This window comes from Doryrhamphus excisus, chromosome 13 (assembly GCF_030265055.1).
Source record: "Doryrhamphus excisus isolate RoL2022-K1 chromosome 13, RoL_Dexc_1.0, whole genome shotgun sequence".
In the NCBI taxonomy this organism is placed as follows: domain Eukaryota; kingdom Metazoa; phylum Chordata; class Actinopteri; order Syngnathiformes; family Syngnathidae; genus Doryrhamphus; species Doryrhamphus excisus.
The window spans coordinates 9,948,509-9,969,176 of record NC_080478.1 but is presented as its reverse complement, the minus strand read 5'-3'; the positions used below and the strand labels follow the sequence as shown (position 1 = coordinate 9,969,176).

The window sequence follows — 20,668 nt, the reverse complement described above, 5'->3', positions numbered from 1 at the left end:
ATCAAAATCATAATTTATTATTCCTTTGTAAAATAGAATGGATCATTAAAAGTAGTAATTAATGAATCTTAGCAGTCCTCTAACCAATTTTTCCCAGTCTATGATGTAATTTTTTTGTGGTGGACACTTAATATGATCTCATTGTATTATTGACAACCAGGAATGGAGCGGCGTCCAAGGCTGATTTGTTTAATATCTAGTTGAGGGAACACTATTGACTTTCTCTTTTTCCTCATCTGCTCACAAGATGAAAACATATCTTCCTACCCAGAAGCTCTGACCTAATACGCCTCTCTAATGTATTTCAGAAGGACGAAGTGTTTTATGTGTGTGTTTGTGTGTATGTGCACAGTATGGCTTGTGTATCGTCCGTGTGTGTTTCCGTCCATTCAGGACTTCTATCGATATAAGCCAGGCTTAATCCTTTCACTCTGATGGCTTCAATGACAGCAGCACACCATCAGATAAGAGGTCATTGAACTGCAGCAGCCACCTCTTCATTCAGAATAAATGGGGTGCACCAGGAGTGCACCTTGCAATGTGCCACATTGCTCAGGTCATAATGAAAATGTAATGCATTTTGGGTTTCAGCTGCCATCACGTCTGCACTAAACAGAAGCGATACTGTTGATATTACTTGTACAACTTGCACTGCTTGTTTCTTGGTGATGGGCTGGAGATAAAACAGAGAATTTAAGCTTTTCTTACATTACTTTGTGCGAATTCTCTTTCTTGGAGGTAAGGAAAAAAAATCAATTCCACCTATTTGTGTTGTGAGTCTCTTGGCTCCATACTGGCTGCATTTTTTGCCTCTAAATGGGGACATCCTGAATATTAGGTGCACCACCCTAAAATATTCCAATATGTCCATCAACCTTGAAAGCATTATGCAGCTGGCAATCAGCCAGTCAGTCAGAGCAACAGCCAAATGTAAGCGTAGATGATTCCCTTTGGCTTGGAATAGCAGTCAGGTTGAAAGAAGCCAGTAGTGCATGGAGACAATTCCCTCTAAACCATCTAATATCCATGCGGTTGTTGCTTTATGCTCTGCCTGCCTTCTATTCCTCTGAGGGACACGTCGAGCAGAAAGAGACCACGGACAAACTTGATTGAAGCGCAGCTGAAACATGCTAATGCCCCCCATTTTGTTTTCATTGGGAGCGTTCCCCGGCTGTGGCGCATCATTTGATTTTTGCATGCATTGAATAGCTCCGCGCAAACTGTCATAACATGTGTTGCAGTCAGATGGCGCCTCTTCGGGCACCTCTCTTGAGCAATCATCTGGCCACCACGCTCCATGTTTGTTTTGGAAGATTGTCCCATCATGCATCCATGTCCTTCATTTGGTCTGAGGTAGAACATTAGACATATTTGGATGCCTGAATCGTATCTGAGCTTTAATGTTGCCAGCCAAAATGGCTACAAGAATACCAGCCAAGGTACAAGCACAAAAGAGTCGAATATCACAAACACGACACAAAAGTAATACCACACTTGCCTGCAGAGAGGAGTTTATTAAAGCCTCATATAAAATCAACAATAATGCTAATGTAGCCACCTGTAGGTTTGTGTTGACAGTGACATACGCTGATGTTGTTTTAGCGACATTCGCTGATATTCTTGTGGCACATCAGAAAATTGTATGAGTATCTGGACATAACCAAATTCAGGTATCAGGGGTCAGATCAGAAAATTAAAAAAAAATAAAATAAAAAAGAAAGAAAAAAAATTACCCAATCGTCATTTTTATTAGAGCCCTCTAGACATAAAATAACACCCCTATAGTCACCTTCATGCTCGTATTACCCAATATAGTAGACATAAATAAATGCTCATGCTCGTGTGTGTTGCTGTAACTGTGTGATGGTGCTCTGGGAGCCAAGTGGGGCGACAGACAGGAAGTGACATCAGAGGTTTATAGTTGCACTTTAGCTTGGCATGGGTTACAACCGCAGCAGGAGCTAATGTTAAGGATTAATGGCCTTGCTGTGAGATCATTCAAACCCGAAATAAATGCCTGTTGTTCCGGCGATGAGGTCTGGTGCTTGTGTGTCTCATTGACTATATCAGTAACATTACTGAAACTTAGTGAACATATCATCACAACATCTTAGAATGTGTTTTATAAATGCCCTGCATTCGTGTTTTACTTCGCTTTGCCATTTTTATGTTTGAAATTGCTTAATTTATGCAGAAAAATATGTAAAATTTCCTTCAATATGCATTAAAAAAACTAGGCCGTGCAACGCCCATGATAATTTCAATCATGAAATTACTTCTTAATTAATGTGTTTTGGAAAAAATTGAGTGCAAAGCGCAAAATAGTGAGTGTTTACTATATTGACGTTTTATTGGAAAGAACTCAGAAGTTAGTGCAATTAATTCAGGCCTCACTAGTTTGCTCAAAAGGCTGTGACAGGAACCCATTTAGACATCGCCATCAGGACAGTGGCAGCCGTTTCTGCATTTAAATACAATTATCACCATGAAGAGTTAGACAGCAAGGGAATAAAAATAATTAGGGCTCTTCTTAGAATGAAAGTGTGCAATGGCTGTACGGTGACATCTTTTGTTCTGCTTGTGGATTGGCAAGATAATGGTGATGGCCGCGAGGGTGGTGGTGGTGGTTGTGGGGTGGGAGGGGGGCAGAAGCACACCACGCAGGTTATCTTTCTTGCCGTACTGGATAATCACAGAGTGCTGAAAGCTTGCAAGTGGAGCAGACGTATCTTCTTGGAGATCAAGGTCAAAACAACTCAAAAGGAAGGTGGAAATGCAGTTGAGGAAAAAAGAAAAACACTCAGGGCTGCTTGAAACGTATTGATCTAGAGCCTCTTCTCTCTATACCTCCAAAGTCATTTCTCTGATAGACTCAGCGAGAAATGCCTTATTTTCTTGTCATAGGCACCACAATGGATGACTGTTAAGAATATAGTTCACTTACAGAGGGAGGCAATGTTAAGAGCATTGCACGCTGGATGTGAAATAACAATTCACCGAGTGACCTCTGCTACCCATCAGTGCTGCAACCCTTCCCCATTAGAGTCACCCATCAGTCACACATGTAAGAGCACCAATTAAAACGTCCAAAACATTTCCAAAACAACAATAAAGAAGTCAATGCGGATTATAATTAGGTTTGTGTGTATAGATAAATGATACACGTCCAGGCTGGACTCTAGCTTGCCTTTAAAAATGCATCACTGTTTCACCCATGGAATCACTCAGCAGAAACTTTCAACAGACAGATCAATAGCAACGCTGCATGCCGACTCCTCCGAGGCATCGCAGCGAGCTGAAGCCCAGCCGAGTGGCCTTTGCAACAAAGGAATATAGCAGCTACTCCCTTCTCATCCCCTTTGATTCATGCCCTTGGAAGCTGGCACATATTCCCACCGAAGAATGTCTAACTCTCCGACTGAAGCGCTTGATGTTGGGCAAAAATTGTTCAACCTAATTCGCTCATAGTCCAAGATCAAAGTATATGAGACGGGCTTTAGTGGATGGCTTATTGAGCATTTCATTGAAATTCTCTCAGACGGAGCAGAAGGCGATGTGGATAGTGACTGTGTTTACAAGACGCCAAGCACCGCCAGATGTAGAATCAATAGGCGCAAATTTAGCAAGTGTCTTTTCTCCCCTTCCCTAAACAATCGTTTATTTTCCAGCCGTTGTGTTTGAGGCTACTTGCTGCAGGATATTGTTCACACGTTGTCACTCCAAGGTGCTCCACCTCTTCTTCTTTGTTCTGAGCACAAATCCTGTGTTTATTACCCAGGCAGCAGCAGAAGGTCCCGACCCCACTTCCCTATTGCGGTTTCTTCCGTGTCTGATGCCTCCCCCCTCTGCTACCATCCATACAACCCCTCTGGATTATTGGAATACTCATGCACTTGCTTTGATGTAACAACTATGCGGAATCTGTAGTTGGTGTAGAATTTGATGAAGCGCTGACCCAGAGAGCTTGTGTCAAATCTGTGCTACATAGCTAAACATTTAAAAATGAAAGTGAAACCTTGCGAATTGCTAACTATTACTATGGTAACTTTGCAAAAATGCTCACAGTGTGGTGGTGGTGGTGGTGGTGGTTGCATCATGATCTGGGGATGCACGAGTGCTGTCAGTACTGGGAGCTACGGTTTATTGAGGTACGTGTGAATTCCAACATGTACTTTGACATTGTGAAGCACAGCATGATCCATAAACTTGGGAACCCAACTGAGCATCTGTGGGGCATCTCCAGGCAGGAGATGATGGAGGACTGAGCTCTTTATGCTCCACTAATAATGTGTCTTTTTAGGCATTGCATCCATTTTGTGTCTTGGACCTTGAATGCACCATAGTTGTATTCCGTGTGACACTGACATTTTTCTCACTATTATCTCCTTTTAATTATTACTTTTTCACAAATGTTAATGCAGTGGGCAAATGCTGTGGAAATGTTAGTTCTGCACCGAGTGCTATTATACATTTTTGTTTGCTATAAATGTGTGTCTAGGCCTGCCTTATATATTTATTATAGTCCATTTAGTCATTTTTATGCTTTAAAATAGGCAGAAAATATGTACAATTTGTTTAAATATACATATTTTTGAGTAATAGGTAATAGGCTGTATTCAACCCACGAAATAACACAATTTATGAATTAATATATATTTTTAAAACTGTGAAGCCGCGTAATTCAATCCACAAAGTAGTGAGGGATGATTGTATATCAAGAAAATGTTTTATTGTGTGCTTATTATGGTTTATGTTATTTTAGTGTGCTGGAATCGTGGTCACATGACTTCAAGTCAAATGTTTGAAGGGTACAGGAAAAGTGTGGGAACCACTGCATACTGTATACTGTATACTGTATAATAAAAAACAGTTGCTGAAATGTGAGGGCTATACTCACTTTGGTGAAATACTGTATGCAGATTGCTATGATATAACAAGTTACAAGAGTTATTATACTCATTTTCTTTCTCCCATAATTCCCCATAAAATCTTGTTGGCGGTGGAAGTACACTCCCTAATTATTCATGGTCATCCTTCATGTAGTGCAATTCTAGTTCAGTATCCATCAGTTACAAACTGCAGGGATTTTATTGGCCTTGAATATATTGAGTTAGAAACAACACATGAACAAAGTAAATATGCGTTTACGGAATTTTCCATCAATCTGTCAAAGTCAAATTCAGGAGTATAGGAAGTGGCACTGTACAGGACTTCCTATTATCTTCTGCCAGCTAATTTATCGACTTGAGGGCTTAATTGATTTACTGACACTACTCTCAAAGTCACCTCACCTGAAATGTTGCAGTGGATCAGTTGTGGATGAGCAGCTCTTCACATTAAGAGACCGTTAGTTGAGTAGAAAATAACCTGAAAGACAAAAACACAATGTGTTTTTCATTTCATGTTATAGTTCATTGAAGTGATCAAAGTGAGTACTTCACATGCATGATAGTGAATAATGCGCACCACCTTAAAAACACCTCCTGGGGCAGTTTTCAGTGGTGTGGCAAGAAGTCTAGATTGATTATAGCACAAGCCTGACTTCAAACAGGCCACCTGACATCAGCGTCAATGAATGGGTCACACGAGGCAAACTTGGGAGCCGGCTATTCAAGATCAGAACTACGAACCGAACACAAATCCATCGTGGGGGACCGCGTTCATGCTAATACAAGTCACCTTTGTCGGGATCTGTAATGACACTTCAGTCTTTAACCTCAAGGAAGGTGTGGTTTTGTTTTTTTTTCATTTGAAATTATGCAATTCTTGCAGGCATGCATACATGTACCACTGTTTAAAAGCCTACAATTTCTACATGTTTATGTCTTTATGCTTCACTGATAAGGTTTTTTCGTCAAGCATTGAGATTTTGCACTTTAACACACTCCTATTCCATCAATCAGCTTACATTTTATACTTTACATGGGTGTATGAGGCATAGTTTGGCGTTCAACCTATGAACAATGGCAATTGAAGAGAGAAGGGGAAGGTTCCGGAGCTGAATTGAATCCAATACTAACAACAGTCGCTTTTAACACCTCTATTTCAAGAGCCATTCATGGAAACTATTTCTAAGAAACAAGCATATATAATAAACCTTTGCATTTCTTTGTTTTCAAGAGCAGTGAAAAAGATTGCACAGAAAATATATAGGGGTTTTTTTTTAAGCTGTTCAACAGTTGCTTGATAATTCTGCTTCGTTGACATCATAAGTCCTCCTTATGTGCTGCATCTCTTCAGGACCACCGGTGTGTGCAAGTGTGACAGGAAGCAAAGCTTTGACTAGCTTAGGGATAAGTCATTGGTGTTGGTTTATTATTTATAATGGTTTATTTGTATACGTAAATATACAACCAAATATAAGGTGATATGCACTTTCAGCTTTTTTAGGGTCCTATATTTGGGTCAACAATGTAGTAGATATCAATATAATTGAAGGATATTGAAAATTGATAGTTTGATGGGTGTGACTTAGCTGAAAGAAGTATGTCAAATGTGGTTTTACACATATTTGTATCAGTTTACAGTATCTACTTGTTATCAGCCACAATTGATTGAGCATACCCAAATGTACTGGAAAGAGTCTGTTGAGCCAGACCAATGCAAGCACGGTGTGACAGTGGTGATGCTGCGCCACTGACCTTTCTGACCGACACCAGTGATGACAAAACCAGGCAGTGCTAACGAGACGCTGACACGACAGCCAGGGTTGGCAAGCAATTATTCTCCCTAGAGAAAGAAAACTACAGTCGTGACTGTCCAGGTATCCACCGTATGAATAATGCAACATGTTTCACTTGGCTAAATACTGCTATTGTAGTTTTATTTGCAGTGAAATCCAATGCTTAGTTTGACATCTGTTGTGCTGTATTTCACTGTGATTTCGAAACATTTTCCTCAAAACACTTTCGGTGTCTCTCACACATGGATTGCCGCATGAAACTAACCATCTGGCAGGTCAGCTTACAATCAAATGTTGGTCAATTATAGCGTTTAAAATGGGAAACGGATGAAAGTTGACAGGTGGAGAGCCACAAAGTGGAACCCTTACTAATAGTCTGCCTGGCTGATGCCTCTGATACATGTCCAAACTGGGATGGGATGGACACCAAAAGAAAAGACCAAATCTATTTCATTTTTGAGCTGGACACCAGGGTGCTTATCAACTAACGATGAGCTGCATCAAATCAATGTGTTCATTGCTTTCTTTCCTCCACTGCCCTGCTTTCCCCCCCTCCTACTCCTCCTCCTGCTCTTTCACTCTCTTTCTCCCAGACAGGCCTGATATTAGAAACCTGTATTATCAGGTCTTCCCAGGATGCTAGTGGAAAAGTTGATTTGCAACGCCCGATTGAATCTACTTATCCTTCATGCCGGCCAGCTGCCCCGGTAGACAGGAACCCAATGGCCTATCTACACAGAGGTGCCAAGGAATAAAAATATATAGCTAAAAATGGAAGGGAGGTGCGGGGTCATAGAGGGTCGGCCCACATGTCACGAGAGAAAAAGAGTTGGGGGTCATATATGGACTCTTTCCCATCCTGGTGCCTGCCTCATTCTCTTTATCTACTAACATTATGCATCCATTTATCTGTCAACACACAAAACATGTCACACCTCCCCGTACAGAATCCCACCAGCCATACATGCAACAGCTAGGTCTCTCTGTTCAATTAGTCAGATGACTGAAAGGAGACAACTGCTGCAAAAGGTCATTCATTACTGTAACTTGCCGCGATTGAAGGCAAGCTCGCGATAAAAGAACCGGAGGGAGAAAATAATTATTTATCTGGTGGCTGAGTGGCCGTCGGTAGCACAAAGAGGCCCATTAAGCCTTTATCTTTCTAAATAGAGGCAGGGCCAAAGCCTGCGGACGGAATGGATGAAGGAAGTGACTGATGAGGCGAGCAAAGAGCTGTGGCTGCTGGAGAAAAGAAGGAAGAATACACGCAGTGGCAGCAGTGGGGGGATGAGGGGGGGGGCACTAGATTGCTACCTCTGTCAGGGGGTACGTGTGTATGTGTGTGTGTGTATGTGTGACAATTTGCAAATGCAATTACTGTAGACCTCCTAAGTCGGACAACTCAATCAAATCAACACTATGGTGGCAACTCAATAACCTAAATTCATTTTGTTTGCCCTTTATTCAGGGAACAAAATGGGCAATTAGAGTAATGATCATGCCAGGTGTTCTGAAATGAAATGGTCCAAACAAAAATGTTTCTGGGGTAAGGAAAGTCAAATCCAACGGAAACTATTATCTTGAAAAATATCCTCATAAAATCATAAACTTTGCTATAAATTCCTCTATTAATCATGATACAAGATAGAAGCGTTTCAGCTAAAATTAAATGAAAAGGTAGACAAAAGTGTGGTGAGACCAGCCATGTTGTTTGGACTAGAGACAGTGCCACTGAGGAAAAGACAGGAAGCAGAACTGGATGCTGAGGTTCTCATTGGTAGTGACCAGGATGGATAGGATCAGGAGCACATCAGCGGGACATTACATGTTAGAGGCCTTGGAGATGTCAGAGAGGCCAGACTGAGATGGTTTGGACATGTCCAGAGGAGAGATAGTGAATATATTGGTAGAACGATGCTGCCAGGTAGGAAGCATAGAGGAAAACCAAAAAGGAGGTCTATGGATGTAGTGAAGGAGGACCTGAGGGTAGTTAGTGTGAGAGAGACAGATGCAGAAGATGGGGTTGGATGGAGGAGATTGATTTCCTGTAGTGACCCCTGAAGGGAAAAGCCAAAAGAGAAAGAAGAATCCTCATACAAGTGTAAAAACAAGTTAGCCATTTTAACATTAAAGCGTAAAGACGCAAAAGAAGCATAAAATAAGTTCAGTGGAAAGACAACAATCTTGAATATGGTATTTTGGTCAAGTTAAGCACTACCAGAATCCTTTCCTGGGCACATTGATTTCATAGCAAAAAACACTACTTCCGACAACAACAGCAGCATAGAAAGACTATTTGCTATCATTAAACATGGCAAACTTCACTGACAGCTCTGACGACTACGGTTTATTTGTATGCCCCCCCCCCAGGCAAAGAATAACGTTGCTGGGTGCTATACAGATACAGCTACAGTGAAACACATCATTCTGCTAGCTTTGGCATGTAGCACTAGTGCTGAATGGTTTATTGGACAAGAAAGGTGTCACTACACCAGAAAATTAGTTCTTCGGTGTTATCTCTCACAATACCAATGTTGCAGTATCTTGGTTAAAATGCAGGTCACATTATGTAAATGGGACATGGAGCTTTTGGAGGTTTTTTTTTTAGAGGCCTTTATAGTCTAAATAGGTGGGTCCCATTATGTGCTTTGTTAGCATGCTAGCTGTTTTCCTTCCTTTAGAACACACAGAATAGGGAAAGACGTGTCTTCATGTTTCACATAACATCTGAAATATTGGCTCACTCTCCATTTTCAAGATTTATCATTTGTTTTTTTAATCCCTAATCTAATCTTGGGTGTTTAAAAATGTGTTTATGAATTAAATGTTAAATTAGAGTTGATTAAAATTTAATATTTTTTTATTACTACAGGCAAAATTCCTTAAAAGTGCAGTTTTCCTTTAAAAAAAATATAATAATAATATCATAATAATTCATGGTAATTCCAGTATGTTCTGTTGCAGCTTTTTGTGAAATGGACTTGTTTGGCTAAGCAATGCATCTTGAACTCTCACCTATGCATAATGCATATAGGTTTTTGGTGATTTTACAGGCATATTTTACCCCATATTTTGGCCGAATTGTGAATTGCATGACCTGTAATGGTGTTCGCCGTTGGAGGTTATGTGGTATCGGGTTTTATCAAGATGACTGGACCGGGGTATTGAGATTGAGTAGGACAGCAGTAGATGTAGGCATGGACGTCAGCAGACCACAGTTGGGTAGATGGGACAAGCCTCAGTGTTTTTAATCTTAGACATTTTCCCCCCTCAAGGGAAAATCCCCTCTACATTGAACCTGTTGACTTATTGACGTGAGCACACCTGCAATTAAAGTCCCAAATTCTAACCACTACAACCAATGGCGGATTTTTTCCCCTTCTGCTCTAGACATCCAACCGAAAATGGCTTTTAGGCCTGGGAAACTTTTAATGGAGTTCATACTGCAATCAGCGTGACCGGGTGAGCCGTGTGAACTCTGACTTTGTCGTATTGATTCCCAGCAATGTGTTTACTGGCTGAGGTCACCAGAATCCCTTCACCAGGCCCATAAAAGGGGTCAATAATGTCAATACAGTAAATTAGGTAATTCTGCTGTAAAACATCCCGGGATGGTCAATTTCTGTTTTAGTAAAACTTTATATGCGTGACACATAATTACGGCACAGTGCGTCAACATGTCAAGCTGTCACTCTTCAAGAGGATGGAGAGATTGAATCTGCAGCAGGGCGGCTGGGTTTATATCTGACGGGGGGGCAGCTCTATGAGTAAACAAATCACCTTTTGTCCACACCAATGATAAATCACTCCATTCTAGTAGATGTAGGATTGGAGGCAGTTAACCCTTTAACTGCCTTAAGATGGCGGAGATAGTGAGCTAACAGAACAAGCTTGTATGGAGCTTATTTATAGAGCTTTGGCCAAGTGAACTTCATGGAAAAAAGGTGTTAAAATAAATAATAGCCAGTGTGTAAAGACTCAATACACAAACATCAGCAACTAAATAAGACCTGTGGCTGCTTGCCAAATCCGGAGTCCAGCTTTGTGACTATAAAATCAGACCTTTAACAGTATGGCAGTCGTTTGACCTTGCCAAATAGACTAGACTTGCTGGACAGAAGACTTGATAAGTAATCAATGGCAGCTCAATCTTATTTTTCACCTTGTTCATAAGGTAAAATATGTACTTTTGAAGAAATGTTTTGCATTCTCCATTGAAAACAAGGAAACATTTTTTTAGGTGATCTCTTTCTGAATGTTCTGAACTCCTGTTTCAATACAACATTTCATGAACAATCCTGAAGCACTCTAATAAATAAGTATATCCATTAAAACTTACAAGATACAAATTAATTTCTCTGTGACTTTCAACCTACACAAAACACATTTAAACAAATGTGCTAAATCGATACCAATTTCTGTTGAAAATCCCATTTACAGTATTAGCGATTTCAAACACCTCCAAAGGCTGCATGGTGGACGAGTGGTTAGTGTGCATGCCCCACAGCTAGGAGACTAGGGTTCAATTCCACCCTCGGGTATCTCTGTGTGGAGTTTGCATGTTCTCCCCGTGCATGCGTGGGTTTTCTCCGGGTACTCCGGTTTCCTCCCACATTCCAAAAACATGCTAGGTTAATTGGCGACTCCAAATTGTCCATAGGTATGAATGTGAGTGTGAATGGTTGTTTGTCTATATGTGCCCTGTGATTGGCTGGCAACCAGTCCAGGGTGTACCCTGCCTCTCGCCCAAAGACAGCTGGGATAGGCTCCAGCACCCCCGCGACCCTCGTGAGGAAAAGCAGTAGAAAATGAATGAATGAATGAATGAATGAATATTTTGCTGCATTCAGCTGGGATAGGTTCCAGCTTACCTATGACCCTATATAAAGACAAGAAAATGGGTTAATTTCTTACAAAACTGTTTTTCAGTGTAAGCTTATGTGTACATCCTATGAGTAATATTCGCTTGTCTAATACCGAGTGGGCCACAAAATGTGACTCGGGGTGCCGCAAATGGGTCGCGCACTGTGAGTTTAAGACCCCTGCTTTGTGGCTTTTCATATAGCAAATATGAACATGCTAGGTTAATTGGCGACTCCAAATTGTCCATAGGTATGAATGTGAGTGTGAATGGTTGTTTGTCTATATGTGCCCTGTGATTGGCTGGCGACCAGTCCAGGGTCCAGTCCAGTCCCGCCTCTTGCCCGAAGACAGCTGGGATAGGCTCCAGCATGCCCGCGACCCTTATGAGGATAAGCAGTAGAAAATGAATGAATGAATGGATGAATATGACAAATATGACAATAGTAATCTCCTTTTTTTTCCAAAAGGGGGTGTGGTGTGCTAGATGGTCATTTTCTACAAATAATCTACGCATATCTAACCATCCCTAGAGTTCAAGCTACATAAAAATGAAAGCCACTCTTATTGGCATATTGTGAATATCGGGAAGTATTTTTTTTTTAAGGTGAATGATTCAAGGCGTCCTCCCTGTGACAGGCAGAGCAGATGGATGCCCATTACCGTGTGTGTTATTTCACTCTCTTCCAGACAGCTCTACAATTCAAGGCAGTGAAGAAGAGGAGGAAAAAAAGGTGCCTCAATCTTGTGGAAGCACTGCCCGTTTAAGTTCTGGTGAGGGTGGACACAAAAGGTAGAGGCGGCAGTGAATATTGGAAAAGCTAATAGTAGGGCTGCTATAATGATTGGAATGGTCGGGGGGCGGACAGAAGCATCAAGCTCTTGTAAAGTACTGCAGACAGACACGCATCACGCCGGGCTTCTCAGATGGAAGTCCTGGGAAAGGGCCTATTGCTTGATACCACAGGGGAAATAAACGGCCTAAAATAGGCACGGGGGCAGGAAATGGATTTTATTGGAGAACTAATCAAGGGGGGCTGTTTTAGTAGGGCACAATTTAGATTTTGATTAGATTCCTAGTGACATCGGGGGTTATCAATGCGGCTCAAACTGGCAGGTGTAATTTGATCTTTGATGTCCGTTCGGTTGTCTTGATGTATCTCCTGCTACATGGACAATGACTGCCGTGCATTTGTTACCACACTGCAAGAGTGTTAGTGGTAGGGGGGTGCATGATATTCAGGGTATTGTTGTTTCATTAAAATACAATTACTTTTGGGGTCACTTTGAAACAAGTTCTAAACATTAAAAAAAAGAACCTGCCAAAAAGTGATCTCCAATGGCTCTCTCATAAATGGCTGACTGGATTATTCACTTATGATAAATACACCATCCATCTATCTATCATCTTCCACAGCAGCCTTCCCTCTCCTCCCTGGCGGATGCCGAGCCTACAAAGAGTAGACTGCTGAGCTTATAATAACAATCATGTGACCAAAACAGCAGCACCTATCAACTAGGTTGTTTAAAATTAACTGGAATTATAATATTCATAAAAAGAAAGGCCTCCCTTCCATCTGTATTTGAGTATTTTTATTTTTATTTTGCTCAAGTGTAATTTACTTTTGGATAGTGGATACATGGGCAGACAAATTAAATATTTAAAAAGGGACTTTATGCAGCAGATTTCTCCAGCATTTCAACTGAAAGTCTTATAGAGTACACAAACTATGTTACATTGATGAAACAGTACTCACAAGGTACTCACCCAATGCTAACATCCATCTTTTTCTATGCCGCTTATCCTCACTAGGGGTATGCTGGAGCTGATACCGGCTGACTGAGAGGCAGGGTACACCCTGGACTGGTTGTCAGCCAATCACTGGGCACATATAGACAAACAACCATTCACACTCACATTCATATCTATGGACAATTTGGAGTCGCCAATTAACCTAACATGTATTTGGAATGTGGGAGGAAACCGGAGTAAAACCCACATTTGGAGGGTGTTGCATACCTTGTACAGTTGAATATTCCAGAAGGTTTTTTTTAAGAATATTGGGAGAAAAAACAGCCATCTAAAATCACACAACCTTAGTAAGCAGACTTTCTAATTAAGTTTTTTCCCCCTATGTGAATAGTGGTGTGACTTTAAGGTTTCAGATTTGTATTCATAGGTTTCTCTTTGCAATCAATATAAATGTAGTGACTTTACATTGCTTACTTTTATAGGAGGTGATGAGTGGTATCGCTTTGCATGTATACGACCAGCAAGGAAGTTACGGCTTGCTCAACAATGCTGACTGAGTGGTGTTTAGTTTGTGTTTTGTTATTCCTGTAATTAAAGTAAACAGTTGTTTTGGCTGCATCACATACATCAATAACCAAGCCAAAGACAAGCCCAGCTTGGCAGTTAGCGGACAATAATTAAGAACAGGATAATAATGAATTGGCCGTTAGCAGACAATGTAAATGCACATCTGTGGACAGTTGAAGTGAATTTACTTTCATTTAAATGTTGGCTCCCTATACCCCTGCACTTGTCTGTGCTGCCCATTCCATGATATCAAATGTGTGTTTATTGAAGTCGACATCTGGTGAGCTGACTGCTAATAACTGATCCCAATTTAGCTGCTGGCAAGCGGAAATCAGTTCTGTCCAAAGACTAGATTGTGACTGGCCATGTTTACATACTGTAAAAAGCACTAAAACAGAAATGGAAGCTGAATAGGCTGCTTTACGTCTGGTGTTAAATAAAACCTACAGAGAGATCTTTTACATTTCTCAACATCTCACAACTATAAGTTGCATATTTACAGAACGCTTACCTTCAATAATCACTTTAGCCGTCTTGTAACTTTTCCGCATTGCAAAAATACTTATCGTGTTCATGCAGAAGGTGAAGCCTTTTTTCCAGCATGTGACACTCTCTAATCCTGCCAACAGGGACTGGTGCCAAGACTTCATCATCAAAACCAGGTGGCTTTGATGCCTGCTCCAAGACTTTAGAGCAGGCAGACTGCAGCATGCTATGAGCCGCAACCAGGTGGGTGCCACTGCATAATTAGGCCTCAAACATATTAAGCACTGTTGGAGAATATTAGCAGCATATCTTATGTGTATGAGGTTGTTAGGATGGTAGGGGGGATCTACACGATTGCAGCGGGAATGACAAAGTGCAAACTAAAAACACAAAAGTACAAATGAAATCTGGATGATCTGATTTTTGAAATAGGTATCTTCAGTTTAAAGGTCCTGTTTATTTCTAGATGTATACATTGTAATGTAGGATGTTTTATTAAGTTTATTAAATTAACTATTTGCATATAAAGACAATGCCACTAGTTTTTTTGAAAGTATTTTTCCTAATATATACTGTATTTTGCAAGCCCTTTTTTGCATGTAAGATGGATTTTGGCTTATTTTAACTTATTACTGCATACTATTATAAGGTATAAGTTTATGGCGGCTTTGGCTCGACCATTGCTCTGTCCACCCAGGCTAGGCTTGTGCTGCAATTGTCTCTTGAGACAGAAGGACGCCTGTTACTATGTATTAGGTCATTTTCACTTAAAAACATGTTCATATTTCACATTCCACTTTTTATCAGCTGGTATTTAGGTTAAAAAATTATATCCATCCATCCATGTTCTATACCGCTTATATTCATGAGGGTCGCAGGCATGCTGGAACCTATCTCAGATGTCTTTGGGCAGGGTGCTACATTAAAGAAATATTTACTATTCATCAGAGGTCAGTCTTTTGCAAGTCTCAAGTACCATCCATCCATTTTCTATGCCACTTATCCTCACTATGGGTATGCTGGAGCCTATCCCAGCTGACTTCAGGCAAGAGGTGGGGTACACCCTGGGTGCCAGCCAATCACAGGGCACATATAGACAAACAACCATTCACACTCACATTCATACCTATGGACAATTTGGAGTCGCCAATTAACCTAGCATGTTTTTGGAATGTGGGAGGAAACCGGAGTACCCGGAGAAAACCCACGCATGCACGGGGAGAACATGCAAACTCCACACAGAGATGGCCAAGGGTGGAATCGAACCCTGGTCCTCCTAGCTGTGAGGTCTGCGCGCTAACCAATCGACCACCGTGCCGCCCTTGAATGACAAATTCTGAAACAAAAAAAAAATAAATAATGGAGCTGGGAACTTCTTTCCACGCTGCAGATGAGAATTCTGAGCCTCTGCTCTGCTATATCTTGAGGAGTGCCATTGCCAAAGCCTGCATGTACAGTACTGTACTGCCTCCTCTTCATTTGTTTGTCACTTCTCTTCATGAAATTCTCCTTGTGTATGATCAATGAGTTTATCACACCAGCATTCATCATACCATATAACACACGGTGGCCACCTCTTGGTTTTTCTTCCATGGGCAAATTCCACACAGAAAATATGTGACTCTCCTCTGTATGGACAATGTGTCACCCAAATGCATGCCATAGATGGGAGGAGGGAAACAAACATACTATTAATGACATCAGTCAGCCTGTAAAGCTAACAGCTTATACAGCACGCCCAGGAAGTGTTAGAAAAACACACCTTTGGGAGAGACATCCCAAATGTGCAAAACTCATTGTTGGAAACTTTAGCATTGTTTAACACAAAAATACAACATTAAAGTGTTTTAACGTGTTTAAAAGGAGATGCAGTCCAGCAAGTGAGCAAATAGTCCTTTTCACGGCTTTTCCATTGCAACTACTGTATATAAACATTAAGCAGATTAAAAGCCCCTCAACACATACAATGTTTACATTTGAATGGAAGCCATAAAAAAGCGTTGCAAAGCTTATCTTTTGTATTTGAAAGTGGTGCCTCGCTTGTCAGCCACTAAAAAAAAAAAAAAAAAAAAAGGCTCATTGTGCTCCGGTGATAAAAGGCAATCCAACAAAGTATATAATTGTGAAGTCAAGCCATAATTGCCTGTATAACTATCGTCTAATGCTGAAATAATTAAGAATGTCTCTTACTGAGAACTGAAATGCAATTATCACCTTGATGACAGTGCCATACAACGGCATTTTAGGAGGGTGGGAGAGCGGCAAGTAAGTCAAATGACGGGGATAATATAATTAGAGGAGGGCTGTGAGAGGAAGGAAACAAAAGGAGCGACGGCCTCAAGGCTTTTTTCAAACAGGGTTGCCATGTCTACACACTTCATTTGCATCCTTATAATGTCACACAATTAAGACTCTATAAGCATCTAAAGCCTTGCGGAGTGCTCGTGTAGCACCTTACATAACTGTTTCAACATCTTTCTTTGTCTAACATCAATATTACTGCTTGAACACAGACACCACACCGCATTGAAGGCACAACGGTTAGAACAAGATGCTAGCAAATAACATAAATAAAGGACAACTCTTATACAGTCCGTCTTATATACAGTCTGTTACATCATCAGGATTGCAACTTGACTTGGACATTGACATCAATGACTCGGACTTTAGTCTGATGACTTGAAATTTTGTGTTAAGTAAAATTTTAAGTATTTTTGATGATTTTAACTGCATGTTCTCCCCGTTCATGCGTGGGTTTTCTCCGGGTACTCCGGTTTCCTCCCACATTCCAAAAACATGCTAGGTTAATTGGCGACTCCAAATTGTCCATAGGTATGAATGTGAGTGTGAATGGTTGTTTGTCTATATGTGCCCTGTGATTGGCTGGCAACCAGTCCAGGGTGTACACCGCCTCTCGCCCAAAGACAGCTGGGATAGGCTCCAGCATACCACCATGATCCTAGTGAGAATAAGCCTCATAGAAAATGGATAGCTGGATGGTATTGGAAAGGGTCAACTGTTTTTGTTGCCTTAGTAATAATGGTTTCATCGTTTAAGTACCCCGCCTCTCAGCCAAAGACAGCTGGGATAGGCTCCAGCACCCCTGCGATCCTCGGGAGGAAAAGCAGTATAAAATGAATGAATGATGATTTTAACAGGTTTTCCAAGGCATGTAGAATATTGTGTACCTGGGCTAGACTCCGTATATAAAGATATAAAGATATAAAGATTAGTATGTATTTCAATGGGCTGCGTGGTACCCGAGTGGTTAGCATGCAGGCCACACAGTTAGGAGACCCGGGTTCGATTCCACCCTTGGAATCTCTGTGTGGAGTTTGCATGTTCTCCCAGTGCATACGTGGGTTTTCTCCAGGTACTCCGGTTTCCTCCCACATTTAAAAAAACATGCTAGGTTAATTGGCGACTCCAAAATGTCCATAGGTATGAATGTGACTGTGTCTATATGTGCACTGTGATTGGCTGGTGACCAGTCTCTTGTCTCTCACCCAAAGACAGCTGGGATAGGCTCCAGCACCCCTGCGACCCTTCTGAGGATAAGCGGTAAAGAATGAATGAATGAATGTATTTCAATGGGAAAGATGCAGGTCGAGCCCTTATAAAATGCACTTCTGCCACCTTATGGTTGTTATTTTGGGTTAAACCTGCACCAAACGTCTCTTCTATTTTGTAGTTGCATTATTACCTCTTTAAAAGATGTATAAATACGCCTTTGGGAGCAAGTCGTTGTGTTGAAAAAAACAAATGAGTTAATGTCCAATCAGGTTTAAGAACAAGCAACAAATGAATGAATGAATAAGCACAGAAAATAGAAGCGAGCGAGCATGGAAATTAGAAAGTGAGAGGTGATTTTGCAGAAGTGAGCAAAAATTTTAAATCTGTGCGCCCTCTCACTTTATGATGCATCCACAAGAATGATTTTACTCCCCCCAATATTTGTTTTACCTCTTCAGTTTCAGTTTATATGTAGTTTGTTCGCTCTTACTTTTATAGTAACCTGACGCCAAACTCCTGATGTTAGTTTTTCCTGTGGCTAGTCCCTGCTATTTTAGTTGTACTTTGTTTTGGTTTTTTTCGCAATTCGTTGTAACCGACTTTAGTGTGCATCTGGCACTTTGGAGAGGTGTTCTCTTCACAGATGAGTCCCTGTTTTCACTTTAAACGACCAATGGCAGACAGCGTGTATGTCATCGTGTGGGTGAGCGGTTTACTGATGTCAGTGTTGTGGATTGAGTGGCCCTCGGTTGAAAGTGTGGGCAGGCGTTATGTGATGGACAACATACTGTAGGTGCATTTTATTGATATTTTAACTGCACACCAATACCTTGACTCGATCCAGTGGCCCATTGAAGTGCCAGTCATCCATGTCCATCACCTCATGTTGCATCATAATGCACAGCCCCATTCAGGAAGCTGAAAACATCCCCTTTCTTGCGTGGCCAGACATGTCACTTATTGAGTATGGTAGGAGTAGACCATTCTGCAGGCCACAATCAACAACCTGATGGCCTGTAGACATAAGGCACATTGTGGTCACACTAGATATTGACTGGTTTTCCCTTTTGAACCTTTTCAGTACAGTAAAACTGATCATTTTAGAGTGGGCTTTTATTGTAGCCAACCTAAAGCACACCAGTGCCGTCTAATCAGCATCTATCAAGTCAGAACACTTAGAAACCTTCAAGTACTACCTGGTAGTACCTGGTTGAGCTTGTGGAAAAGTAGCACAGAGTATTAAAAAAAGCATATCTGAAGAACAGCGACTGCCATCTCATTTAAAAGTTTAATCCAATAACATCCAGAAGGCAGAAATGTCAAGCAATGCTTCACTTTAGACATTTACTTAAACCTTCATCATTCTTCCACATTTCAGCCTGACAGCCAATCTGGCCAAAAGCAGCGCCACAATATGCACTTCTGAAAGTGTCATTTTAAAAATAAAAAATAAAAACACTTTTATTACAGATAGCACAACTTTTAATGTGGCGTGTGATGTACTACTACACAACAGTGGACAAAGTCACAGTCCACAGGCAAAGTAGGCAATGTTCTATTCCTCATTGTGCATTATTAAAGGTGGAGCTCAAATGAAATATTCAACAGATGATATGCTGCTTTAATATTCATAGAAATGAACTTTATATTAGAGAACACATTTTTATGGGAAGTAGACTGGAGGCTACTGATTAAATTTCATTGTTTGATCACTATGCAGGGACATTATGAGGTATTACCGGAACTGGCCGGTGGTCCCCGCCTTTGGCAAACATTTAAAGAGCGGTCACCTCTCACATAGAAGTATCCTGAGTTTGATATTTTCCATGCATTTTTGATGCTTTGGAAGGTTTTCCAGCAGATTTACAGTAACTATGGCCTTTGTGGCATGTCTTGAAAAAGAAAATCAAGCGATGATCTGCTGTATATTCATGTGTTTACTCACACAGACATCACCTAAGGCGAGGAGGACTCTGTAAATATGAATAAATCAGTTTGAATCCTTGTAGTCGGTGTCTTCCTGTAGCTGCTGTTGTGTTGTCTACTCTGCTCTGTTGTTTACATAAGCACATTAAAGAGTTAATTAAGATTAAACTTAAAAACAAACAAGAATGCAGTCAGATGGAGAAGATCGTGAGTATATAAAAAATATCTGGCTTTAGGTCACAGAGCTCCGAGGTCTTTGTGTGAAACTCAACTTAAGGTTTTCTAACAGTTATCTAATTGGATTAGGCCGTCAAAGAGACCCTCTTCCCTAGTTCTTCCCAGCTTTGGTCCATTCACTGCAAAACTTAAAAGGCTTCAGACACGGAGAAGAAGGATGGATTAGGTGGAGGTACCCTGACCAATTAAGCCAAGGCCAGGTGTCGTGCTGATTGCAGGGAAATGGAGACCTCAGGCCGACGTGTCTAATTCCCTGCTCGCTGCCCCGTAACCATTCATTTGCGTGTCCATGCCACCCCGCCAACCACTCACTTCCTCTTTCCCCGGCCTTTCCTTGACCCTTCCTGTCCGTGGAGGGCTAATCAGACCCAACTGGAGCACCCCTGAGCTGTGATAGCTGCTACATCAGCGAGTATCTATGAAGAAATCCCCTAAGGCAAACACTTAGCACCCACCACACACACTCTTACGCTTATAAATGCACACAATAAGACAAGGGAATGTCAAAGATCACAGAAAGATGCTTGTGCAAAGTCAGGTAATGAATGTTTGTGCATATATATCATCCACACATCCTCAGAGAGATCCTAAAACAGGTTTGTTTTGTTTTATTGCTTTCACCAATCTCACGTGGCACACAAATG

The 20,668-nt window shown here is 41.1% G+C and overlaps 1 long non-coding RNA gene across 2 annotated transcripts in view; it reads right to left on the bottom strand.

Annotated features, from left to right (window-relative positions):
• Positions 1-14,572, bottom strand: part of LOC131140350 (uncharacterized) — a 31,191-nt gene extending 16,619 nt beyond the window's left edge. The window contains exons 1-2 of one of the 2 annotated variants that reach the window (XR_009132391.1): positions 14,374-14,572; positions 5,292-5,367 (exon numbers count right to left, since the gene is read on the bottom strand). This is a non-coding gene — a long non-coding RNA (uncharacterized LOC131140350). The remainder of the gene's footprint in view (positions 1-5,291; positions 5,368-14,373) is intronic. The other variant, XR_009132390.1, reaches the window with a different exon arrangement.
• Between the last annotated feature and the right edge of the window lie 6,096 nt (positions 14,573-20,668).